Raw genomic sequence first — 11,872 nt, forward strand, 5'->3', positions numbered from 1 at the left:
CAGTCCCTCACACTCAATTATGACACAGTCTCTCACACTCAATCAGGACACAGTCCCTCACATTCAATTAGAAGTGGTATTCGATCCACCGTTAAATAACCGATGAACGTTTTAGTGCATCAAATACAAGATAAATCCAAGTCTATCAACAAACCTGTCGTACCAGTTACTGTTTCGTCCAAATAATTTAACAGCAATAGCATATAAAATAGTTTGATATTAAAGTTACGTTCTTAAGTTAGGTAGTATATAACTGATATCATAATAACTGTGTCTGTAGCAACCTGTTATTATCGTATAGCTACAACTTAGCGTCTGATATGTATGGTCCTTTGGTCAATCTTTTAAAGCAAATTAGCTCCAACTTATCCGATTGGAAAATTAATTTCCGTCTTTATTCGTTTGAATTGCTCTATCAATCCAATGTCGTTGGGGCGTGCTTGATTTGTGCTATAATTTTGCCGGGACGTTTGATATGTCTAGGAGATCGCAAGCGGTCAGTGCGATATTAAAGTTTCTCGTAAAGGCGGTCTAACGGGAGACCAGTGAAAATTAGGGACGCCCCAGAACCGTTCTCTAGGAGTTGGTCTGCTGGAATCAGTTAACATTTCATTGCCCTACTTTTCTTCGAGAATAAAAAATCACTTTCCTTCCTCAACCTGCTAGAGCAGTGCAAGTGTACGAGCGTTCCATTGACGTCTCCGCAATTAACTTTCCCAGCATGCAATGTACCGGGGAGAAATAATTCCTTATTTATTAATTACAGACTCGCTTCTCTTCTGAATAAAACGGTAACTTCTGTACTCGTGTTCGTTTTGGTGTGTATTCAATTAAAAGCCCGTAATGATTGTGTAATTATATGGCTGTGGGACCATTTTCTATCAAGAAGGTTTTTGCGTTCTCTACGTAACGCCTTTACAATCCTAGATATGGTACATACAACGGTATGGTTCGTGACATTTTAATTTCAGTTAAAAAAAAACACATTTCGTGTTTGCAGTAGAGTTGTCATTTGCGGAACGGATAAAAAGCAAGCCTGATTGTCAGTGACAGTGTGTGTGCCGCATTTAACCGTCTACGTCAGTTCAATCGGTAGCCTGGAAATACGCGGGGGTCTCCAGGGTGTTTGGAGGGCTGGAATCTATATCGTACTGTAGGACGTTAGCACTCCGAGGGGTGGTGTGTATGCTGTATTACATTAAGTGCAGTAATTAGAATGTATTGTATAGGATTGCTAGTTTCGCAGTGTACCATAATTAGGTCACTGTGACTTTCATTGTGACGTACGCCTGTCTGCGAAGGGTCGAATTATATTATGACATTCCGTAAAACATTTTGTTTCCGTGCGATATCTTCTTTTTTAAATATTATTACGTCTGCACGTACTTCACTTGGTCAGGAACTATAACCTAAATAGACTAAAGTCAAGTTGAACTTTCGGCGACATATATTCATAACTATTTAGCATGTTTCATTCTCATTCTTCCTATCTGCTTCCTTGATACTCATGTGTTGTAATTTCACACATTGGTCGCCCTTGGAATTTCTTTTAAACACATATACAAGTTCAAGGTCAAAAGCAAGACCGCTTTATCTTAAAACTCCTTGGAGCTAAATTGTCATAACTTCCTGTACACGTCTCACACTTCGGATGATTTTTATTCCATTAACAATATCAACCCCGTACGCCGAGTTCAAAGTATTGTACGTATATCAGTGGTTCTTAAAAAAATGCAGTGATATAATTTCATACATGTACCGAGTATCACACAAGCTTGGGATGCACTGCGTCAAAGGTATATCGATTCAACTTCACATACGCCATACATAAGTTGAATATTGCGCGTGAATAAGGTCGATGTCAAGTGACATTATTATGACTGTTGATGGGTCTATCATGAACCGATGGTGTCCACTGGTATTAGACCACACCTAGTAACGGCTTGAACACGGAAGCATGTCATCTCATACGATTATTATGATCACGGAAAACCGAGATTATGACGACGAACTGACCAGACGTGCATAAGGAGGCCCCGCCAAATAGAAATAATTTGTAAGTAAGAAAAATAAAATATATCCTAAGTGTTTCGATGAGGGCAACATATTAAGTCTTCCACTAAGATGGCCCAGATGGATGTTGTTTGTGTATCGTATACAGACATGTATATGTTACTTTCTGTGTTCGGTGTGCATGTCATGAGAGATCACTCTCCAAATATGTATGTAATATTATGTATTATATTTATGCATGTCTATGGGTCGTAAGGCCCCGGAATAAACTTGAATTGAATTGGATTGAGATTGCTGATTACAACAGTGTTTGCTTAGGGCCCGCGATATAAGTCGCCTCGTCTGATCATGCAGCGTAATATATCAGTCTATCCCTGTTCATCAAACCTGTCGGCGAGCTTTACCAGCCACGTGGCAGGTACACCCGTTCTTCAATAAACATGCAATTAGTGGTTACGTTTCTCACATACAACTAAGATTTGTCCTCTTACCTTTCAATCAACCCTAATTGTGTGAGTTTACTTGTCCATATTTTTTTTTAATAAATACTTTATGATCCGTGTTTGGTAAAGGTTAAAATGTGACTTCAGGGGTGAATGGGTTAAAATTGTCTAGTCCTCGTTCTGATGGTCTTGACATTGACACAGTTTTTTCTACATCATGTACAGTTATTTCGCCCCGGAAACTACATTCCTGATGTTTAGATTTGTAAAACCATTCTTGGAATTCGGAGAATGTTTACTATTACTATCTCTGTACATGTCGGCTTCGAAAACTAAAATCAGTGTATAACGTGTGTGGTGCTCATAGCTGTCTGGTATTTGGTTAAGATTAACACTCGTTGAAATAGGAAGAGGGTACAGACGTTTTTCGTTGTATTCAAACGCCTAAGTTACTCTGACCTTTCGTTGGTAATACAGCTAGACTAACTACTTTTCGTCCATAAAACTCCTTCAAACACGTAATAAAAAGTACAACTGATGATGCGTCCTCATTCACGTGGGTGACATATCATGTTTTCTTCCCTTGTGATTTGGTGATTGCTTCGATCCTTCAGCGAATTATGGCGTAGTTTTTTTTTTATGTAAGTTTGATTAAAAACAGTCTGGACTATCCATGTCGTAGTGTGTTAGCTCACGAAGGAAAGAAATACACGTTCGCTACTAGAACAACAGTTTAACCATACCTCTGTTTCCTTGGTTCAAACTATTGGTGTTGTACAGATTTATTTTTTTCATTTGGTCACTGATATTGCCCAGTTGGTTCTGATAACAAGTTGTGTATTGTCGAGTACGCGTGTACCGGGAACTGGTTGTGTAACGTTAGCACAATGTGACAAGTATGAGACATTAATATTTCTTTTGAGTGCTTTATATTATAGCAGGAAATTCCATCATTTACATAGTGTAGTTGGAACAGATATTAGGTGTACAGTATAAGCCGTATCTTATTGTTCTCAGCTTGACAAGTCGTCCGACGGAAACAAACAAATCGAAATGAAAATTGCATAAAAAAATTCATTGTATGACGTCAACAGTTATAGCGTAGGTTGAGATTCCAGTTTGGACGAGTGTTAAGTTGTTGTAACCACAGGGACCTGAACATTTGTTACAGCTATATTTGGACCTAAACTAAGGAGTTCAGAGTATTCATCATTGGGCTGACATTTCTTACCGAAAGCCGATCTAAACCCATAAAACGTTAAAATTACTCTGAACATCTTAGTTTAGGTAATGTTCCCCTAACGAGCTAACATTTTCTCGGCTGTATTCCCTTTTTCGGAATCTCTCTGGAAAAATTATTCAAGAGGTACCAAACCTGAGTTTCGAGTGATTGAAGCAGACGACAGCAACAATCATCTTCCCTGTTGTGTTATTGTTCTATCTAAGTTTGATAACATATTTATTTTCCTTGCAGTGGGGAAACACGATTCTTTGCTTCCCATCGACTAAGCATGCTTCACTCGGACTTAGTCCTCGTGGAATGTGATTAATCTCGGGGAAACAATTAATCGTGTTTCCCTTCCCCAAAGGTAATACATGTGAAGTATGTCTTTAGGCGGAATACGGAGTGGAGTCCATGTACATGTTGTCTGTATATCATTTATGTGATGTATTTGTAATCCTGTATGTTATGTCTTTTGTTCATGTATGTGATGTCTTTGTATTCCTGCATATGTTATCTGTGTATTTCTGTACGTGTTGTCTGTGTTTTCATGTTCGTGTTCTTTTTTCCTGTGCGTGTGTACTGTGTATTCCTGTATGTGTTGACTGTTGTTTTCCCTGTGAATGTTGTCTGTGCTTTCCTGTGCATGTTGTCAGTGCTTTCCTGTGCATGTTGTCTGTGTTTACCTTTACGTGTTGTGTTTTCCTGTGTATGATGTGAGTGTTTTCCTATATCTGTTGTCTGTGTATTCCTATATCTGTTGTCTGTGTATTCCTGTACGTGTTGTCCGTGTATTCCTCTACGTGTTGTCTGTGTTTTACTGTACGTGTTGTCTGTGTTTTCCTGTACGTGTTGTCCGTGTATTCCTCTACGTGTTGTCTGTGTTTTACTGTACGTGTTGACTGTGTTTTCCTGTACGTGTTGTCTGTGTTTTCGTGTACGTGTTGACTGTGTATTCCTGTACGTGTTGTCAGTGTGTTCCTGTACGTGTTGTCTGTGTGCTCCTGTACGGGTTGTCTATGTGTTCCTGTACGTGTCGACTGTTTATTCCTGTACTGGTTGTCTGTATTTTCCTGTACGTGCTGTCTGTTTATTCCTGTACGTGTTGTCTGTGTAGTCATGTACGTGTTGACTGTGTATTCCTGTACGTGTTCTCTGTGTATTCCTTTACGTGTTGTCTGTGTTTTCCTATACATGTTGTCTGTATTTCCTGTACGTGTTGTCTGTGTTTTCCTATACGTGTTGTCTGTATTTCCTGTACGTGTTGTTTGTGTTTTCCTATACATGTTGTCTGTATTTTCCTGTTCGTGTTGTTTGTGTTTTCCTGTACGTGTTGTCTGTGTTTTCCTATACATATCGACCGTTTATTCCTGTACTGGTTGTCTGTATTTTCCTGTACGTGTTCTCTGTGTATTCCTTTACGTGTTGTCTGTGTTTTCCTATACATGTTGTCTGTATTTGTCTGAACGTGTTGACTGTGTTTTCCTGTACGTGTTGTCTGTATTTTCCTGTACGTGTTGTTTGTGTTTTCCTGTACGTGTTGTCTGTGTTTTCCTGTACGTGTTGTCTGTATTTTCCTGTACGTGTTGTCTGTATTTGTCTGAACGTGTTGTCTGTTTTTTTCCTGTACGTGTTGTCTGTATTTTCCTGTACGTGTTGTTTGTGTTTTCCTGTGCGTGTTGTCTGTGTTTTCCTGTACGTGTTGTCTGTATTTTCCTGTACGTGTTGTCTGTTTATTCCTGTACGTGTTGTCTGTGTTTTCCTATACATGTTGTCTGTATTTGTCTGAACGTGTTGACTGTGTTTTTCTGTACGTGTTGTCTGTATTTTCCTGTACGTGTTGTTCGTGTTTTCCTATACATGTTGTCTGTATTTTCCTGTACGTGTTGTCCGTTTTTTCCTGTACGTGTTGTCTGTATTTGTCTGAACGTGTTGTCTGTGTTTTCCTGTACGTGTTTTTCGTGTTTTCCTGTACGTGTTGTCTGTGTTTTCCTACACGTGTTGTCTATATTTTCCTGTACGTGTTGTCTGTATTTGTCTGAACGTGTTGTCTGTTTTTTTCCTGTACGTGTTGTCTGTATTTTCCTGTACGTGTTGTTCGTGTTTTCCTGTACGTGTTGTTCGTGTTTTCCTATACATGTTGTCTGTATTTTCCTGTACGTGTTGTTCGTGTTTTCCTATACATGTTGTCTGTATTTTCCTGTACGTGTTGTTTGTGTTTTCCTGTACGTGTTGTCTGTTTTCCTGTACGTGTTGTCTGTGTTTTCCTATACATGTTGTCTGTATTTTCCTGTACGTGTTGTTCGTGTTTTCCTATACATGTTGTCTGTATTTTCCTGTACGTGTTGTTTATGTTTTCCTATACGTGTTGTCTGTATTTCCTGTACGTGTTGTCTGTGTTTTCCTGTAAGTGTTGTCTGTATTTCCTGTACATGTTGTCTGTATTTCCTGTATATGTTGTCTGTGTTTTCCTGTACGGGTTGTCTATGTGTTCCTGTACGTGTCGACTGTTTATTCCTGTACTGGTTGTCTGTATTTTCCTGTAGGTGTTGTCTGTTTATTCCTGTACGTGTTTTTCGTGTTTTCCTGTACGTGTTGTCTGTGTTTTCCTACACGTGTTGTCTGTGTTTTCCTGTACGTGTTGTCTGTATTTTCCTGTACGTGTTGTCTGTTTATTCCTGTACGTGTTGTCTATGTTTTCCTATACGTGTTGTCTGTATTTCCTGTACGTGTTGTTTGTGTTTTCCTATGCGTGTTGTCTGTGTTTTCCTGTACGTGTTGGGTAACAATACAGTAGAGAGATACACCGCCCGTGGTCCTACACACACATTCGGTAATAGATAGATATCACCAACCCAGATAATCAGTAAAATATTAAAACAAATCATGGTTAACGCGAAACAAGCATGGAGGTTTCCATAGAAACATAGATTGCAGCATCTGATGATTTTTGTTTCTATCATAAACCAAGCCGTGACATACCGGGCAAGATAGTGACACGATAGGGCACCATATGCTGTAGTAAATATGAGTTAAGTGAACCGTGCCGACTATACAGCTTTTACTGAACGTGTACGCCTATGCGTACCGTGACACAACCTTCTCCTCCCTGGCCCCCCGGTCGGTCCGTGGATAAGTCGGGGATAGTATTTCAAAGCGATACATCCCCCATGAATTCCTGTTGCTATCGGTGAAAACTACATGTAAATTCCATATACTGCAGAGATAACGTCAGTTCGAGGGGAAGGCACATATCGACAGATGAACTCCTACATATATATTTTGCCATAGTATATATTTTTTCTTGTGTAGACGACATCCTCGTACTTATACACTCAGCATGGAACAGTGGTCAGTAGTTCTATAACTTTGTAAGTCAGTCGAGTACAGGTTCAGGATGGTCATGACATGGTACCAGATTTGTTTCTCTAGTTTAAGGGTAATTTTGACGGTTATGCACGCTAAGAGGTATTAAGAACAACATATGTGGTACATTGCGATCGGAAAGAGTTTGACGGCACCGTCAGTTAAGACAAGATTATTTTTCGTTCCTGAAGTAATAAATGAGCTTAGGCTTGATAACAGTGCCATAACTAAGGGACGAGTGTTGTGGTTTTCTACGTAAATATTGAGTTTGATGGTAAAAATACACCTGGTTGTATAGTAGATAAAAGACGCGACTAGCTGTTTATACCATACGAAATGAGTTTTGCTGTATAGTTAGTGATGAGTTTTATGGAAATAATGTGAGTAAAGAATGAGTTTGATGGCCAAGTTTATAAGATGGCAGTGAATTAATTTGGTGTCACTCCGATGGAATTCGTATTAGTAGAGTTTGGTAGTACTATAAGGTATGGGTTCAGAGCTAGATATTTACGGTACAGTGAGAACGAATGTCTTTACGGACACGATATTAACGGTACTGTGAGCAAAGAATCGGTTTGAGCCAGATATGTACGGTACCTCGAGTAAAAAATCGCTTTGGTGATGTTAACGATACAGTATGGAATTGGTTTGGAGCGAGGTATCTACGGTACCACTTATAAGGAATCGGTTTGGAACGAAACATTAGCGATACAGTAAAGGGATGGGTTAGAAGCGAGTTAATAACGGTATTATTAGAAAAGAATGGGTCTTGAGGGAGATATTTACGGTACCGTGAGTAAGCAAAGTACCGATGCCTGGAGCCCATTACCACATTCTTTTTATCGACATGCTGCATTGGACCGACTTCCTTCCCTATCTTCTTAGTAAACTGTCCAGTCGTTCCCCAAAAATCAATTTCTAATTGAAGTTTACTACAGAAGCGAGTACAACTTATCGATCGGTGGTACGTAGCGGTAACTCGTGGCATACCGTGGGGTGGTACGTATTTACACGACCCACCATTGTCAGTCCGCAAGATGCCAGACAATCTAAAGCCACACATTAGGTATGTAGTGGTCACCTGTTCTGCGCCGCCAAACAAAGGGCGACATTAGCGAGGCTTCTCGAACATCTGTTGCCTCATCGACATCCCGTTATAAATATAGCAAATGAACATATTTTTGTCGGGAATTTGTCCCGTCTTGCTATTGTATATTTATTGGGGAAAATCGATAGACTGAATGTTCACGTGGAGCGGAATCCGATACAATTCAGAGCAAATATGCTACATGCAGATACACATAGCACATCACTGGTATAGCAAATATTGACGTCGATGAAATCACGAGCTACTATTGTGCGTTAGCGTTCAACGTTAGGTACAAACGTCCTCGGGAGATTGTATCAACTTGAAACATAATCTGTAATGAGACCGCGACATGAACGACAATTTTGGATCGTGAGAAGAAAGAAGATCGACCACGGTGACAGTTGGTACGAACATCCACGATCCACCATTGCGCCATTTGTACACTGGTCACGTTGCCGGTGGTGGTGTTCCATCACTGTCCTAACAACGTCTATATGATGAATGGTTATAAACGACTAAACAATCATATTTTTCCCGAATCACCATCTCGGTACATCGTATTTACCTCTAAAATAAAAAATAAAAAAATTCTAAGACATTGATTTATTATTGAAGTGAAAGCTCGGTTCTTGACGCTAATGAAGCAAGTCTTTGACAAAAATCGATGGTAGGCCAACACATGGCATTCCTTCATGCACCCAACTCTTTCTAGCAACGATAGGCCAACAATTGTAACACTAAATTTAGGTTACATGGAATTTAGCAGCGAATTCAATCGACTTAAGTCCTATTAGAGGGATTTGATAAAGGTCGTGAAAATATACTTTTGATGATTCACTAGCTGCCAGTCAGTTTCCGCTTCGAAATTCCATGAAGAATCACGCGGGAGCTCGAATTTTATCAATGAGGGGCCTACAGCTATACGTCCAACGCGAACGAGGCTTCGTTTACATTGAACGTATATAGGCTTTGCTTCTACTGTAGGCACTTCATTGATGGAGCTTCGATCTCTTGTGATTGAACGAAACATTTCTTTGGCTACCTGTTTTCCTGCAGTAAGTAAGTACCAGACTTAGTGGAAACTCGAGCTAGTATGTGGATGCAGTGTCGATTTTCATCTGGACATGATAGACACTACCTGTAGACGACAGCCATGTTGACACCGAAATAACAGGCACAATCCTGCGGTAGTGTGTTTGGGAATCAGATTTTGCATCATTGCAAAGACCCAGAAGGTTGAGAATGAGGCAGACAACATCCCGCCTTTTGTAGAGCCAACTGTCGGAGAGTGGGGGACTGATCATCCTGCCATCCCAGGATAGATGTTGAAACCCTGATGGACCTGGCTAATGATACCGACGGTAGAACAGCAATAACAGCTATATTCAGGCACAAACAATTTTGGTTTCATGGGACGAGCGAACCAATGTAAGAATGACATATACGCTCCGACCGAGATCAATATTCCCGATTGTCTCGTCGTCATCAGACTTCTATAGAATAATTGTTATATGGATGCATTAGAATTGTGTACGCGGATGACCTTTGTACCGCCAGTAACTGTCCCGGTAACAATATCTCCCCAGGTGTTTCATCATCTGTCTCTGGTCCACGGGACCTTCAGCTGAGCGCCCTGCCATATATGGGGCTAGCCAATTTGCTTAATGACATTTCCACTACTATACCGGCATCATAAATATTGATCTCGTTATGTTTTCATCCACTTAAGGGAAGAAAATAACATTCACAAGCATGAGATTGGCAGCAATAATCGGTATCAATAGTCATACTGTTTTGATCCACTTCTGAGAAGAAAAGATTACCCAATAATTCAATAATATGCAACAGATTTTATTAGTTTTCACATGTAATAAAAAGTACAAATACTCATTACTGCTGTTACAACCAAAACTACAATTGAACATGGACAGCCAGCCTGCTGTGGGCGATCACAATGGCGAATTGTATAATGTTTACTACAATTTGATTCTCATAATAATTAACGTAAAGACGAGACTAACCAATACAAAAGCAGTAGTTTAATAAGCACACTAGTAAGCAATGTAATCATAACTAGTATTTAATGAGTTAAAATATTGCAATAAATGGGTCAGCCAAATTGGAGTTAAAAAGGAACTAAAACCTAAAAAAAGAAAACCTGATGTGGTCAAAATATGCCCTCTTTTAATGATTATTACCAGTTATTTTAAACCGTTACCATTTTCCACCATGCCAGGACTTGGTTGAGACAGTAAGCTTCAGCAGTCATGATACAATAATTTAATCTGGGCCCAACTTGCAGGCGGCATAAAACCTTTGATTCAACTTTGATATAAACACTTGCTTCTGAAGCCTTGTCTAACCATCCCAACTAGGTCCTTCCAACACACAATATTTTGAATGTTCAACCACTTCTCGCCTCCAATAAGAACACCCACCCACAAGCTTGATCTTGAAGAGTTGATGGCTTGGGAGAAAAAAAATATATAGGTATCTTAAAATTATGTTATTCTTGAATTTAAATTTCATTTAAAAAATAGTAATAATCAATTAAAATATTCTACTTAAAAACTCAGTAAATCAATCAACTCAACCTCTCATTTGATGAGATAAGAAATAAATCATCTTTCTATAAATACCCTCATGAATTTTTATTATGACCATTAGCATTTAATGCTATGTTAATTTATTCGCATTTATAAAATGGAGCAATCAATAACAAACAAACCGTGGGTAATGTCCTATACAATGGATACTTATGAACATTTCGGAGGACCCGCCATCAAATATTGATCAAATGTGAGTTTCACTCCAGTCACTATCCCATGCCCTCCTTTCAATACAGTGTTGTCACTAGGTCAGAAACCTAAATTCAGTAAGGGAAGACGTCGAACAAACACTCACAACCTGAGGTCATGGCTTCCAAAGATGCAACTGTTTTTCTTGGTTTTTTGGTATGTAACAAAATTCTATAAAAATTTGCTTGAAATAACAAGAATTTTCATGCAAATTTTACGCGAATATCAATATCATTGAAACAAAAATATTCTTTAATGATTCAACAATGTTAGCACTATTATTCTATTTTGTTTTATGATTAAAAATTTATAACATGCGTATTTACCAAAAATATTTGGGGAACTGAACGAAAAAGAAACAGAAGCATGATAAAAATGTTAGTTTGAAATGTATCAATTTCACCAGTCCTTCCTGATTAAAAAAGAAAACCAAAAAGCTTCTACCCTGGTAAATTTAACGGAAAATGTTGAAATTGATTGTCAGGTATTCTGCTTCCAATTAAATACATTTTGATCATCATCAGTTGATAGAGGAGAAGGGACCACTAAGTAACTATAGTTAACACGAACAACCTTAACAGTGACACTACCAAAAGGCTGACCCCAAAAATGGAATGAATCATAATTCAATAACTTGATTAAAGAAGAATCTATTTTCAAACAAGAAACACATGAACAAGAAATCTCAATTCAATGTCAAAGATAAGAAATGTGAAACACTTAAATGTAAAAATTGAGAGAAAAAAAAAGTTCACCAAATAAGAAGATTACTCTGAAGGTGGGATATAATATTCAATGTTTTAAACGTCAAGCATACATAACTTTTGTTGTCAAAAAACAAGTCATTATTGCAACAAATATACAAATGGGAGTATTACGGTTCTCATTCCTGTTTTCAATCCAACACTGTGCTTGGCACACGGATTACCACAACTTGGCT

Source organism: Mizuhopecten yessoensis, unplaced genomic scaffold (assembly GCF_002113885.1).
Source record: "Mizuhopecten yessoensis strain PY_sf001 unplaced genomic scaffold, ASM211388v2 scaffold10915, whole genome shotgun sequence".
NCBI lineage: Eukaryota > Metazoa > Mollusca > Bivalvia > Pectinida > Pectinidae > Mizuhopecten > Mizuhopecten yessoensis.